The 605-nt window shown below is 31.2% G+C and overlaps 1 protein-coding gene across 1 annotated transcript in view; it reads left to right on the top strand.

Moving 5' to 3' along the window:
* LOC137634772 (NK1 transcription factor-related protein 2-like) overlaps positions 1-178 on the top strand; it is a 16,152-nt gene extending 15,974 nt beyond the window's left edge. The window contains exon 4 of the mRNA XM_068367302.1: positions 1-178. This exon is cut by the window's left edge and continues 456 nt beyond it. The gene's annotated coding sequence lies outside the window, so the exon portion shown is untranslated.
* The last annotated feature ends 427 nt before the right edge of the window (positions 179-605 follow it).

Raw genomic sequence — 605 nt, 5'->3', positions numbered from 1 at the left:
TTTCTCTGAAAATAAAAAGAAAGGAAAGAAAAAATATTGTCTGTTGTTCATGTTCTAGATGGTGTGTTCAGTCAAATTTATATTTATATTTATTGCTGTATACTTTATCAATTATTCTCTAATATATTTCATACTGTATCATTTTTTAAAAATTACTTGGTATGATATTCAGTGCAATTAAGGCTAAGAGAAAATAAAATTGCATAGAATTATTTTATGAGCTCCAAGTGAACATTAGTTATTTCAAAGGAAGTAGAATTTTATTTAATTTTATGGAAGAAACTAATGAACTATTCAGTGCTTTCGTTCCTGCGGAGCATGGTGTATTTTCATCATTCAGTCATGCCAAATATAGTTTTCATTTTCATTCAATCTTGTATCTTTATTTTCCCTCATGCTATGTCTTCAGTGGTGTACAGAAATCCTTTGATTGCGGTCAGGAAGTTCGTATGATTAGCCTTGATTTTAGTGCTGCCTTTGACGGTGTTTTCAAACTCAAACAGTTTGGAGTGGGTGGGTCGTTTCTTAGCATTATTATTGAATTTTTAAGCAATAGATCGCAAAGAGTTGTTGTTGATGGGCACCATAGTGAATATAGGAATGGG

Source organism: Palaemon carinicauda, chromosome 45, assembly GCF_036898095.1.
Source record: "Palaemon carinicauda isolate YSFRI2023 chromosome 45, ASM3689809v2, whole genome shotgun sequence".
NCBI lineage: Eukaryota > Metazoa > Arthropoda > Malacostraca > Decapoda > Palaemonidae > Palaemon > Palaemon carinicauda.
This window is presented reverse-complemented; position numbering and strand designations above follow the sequence as displayed.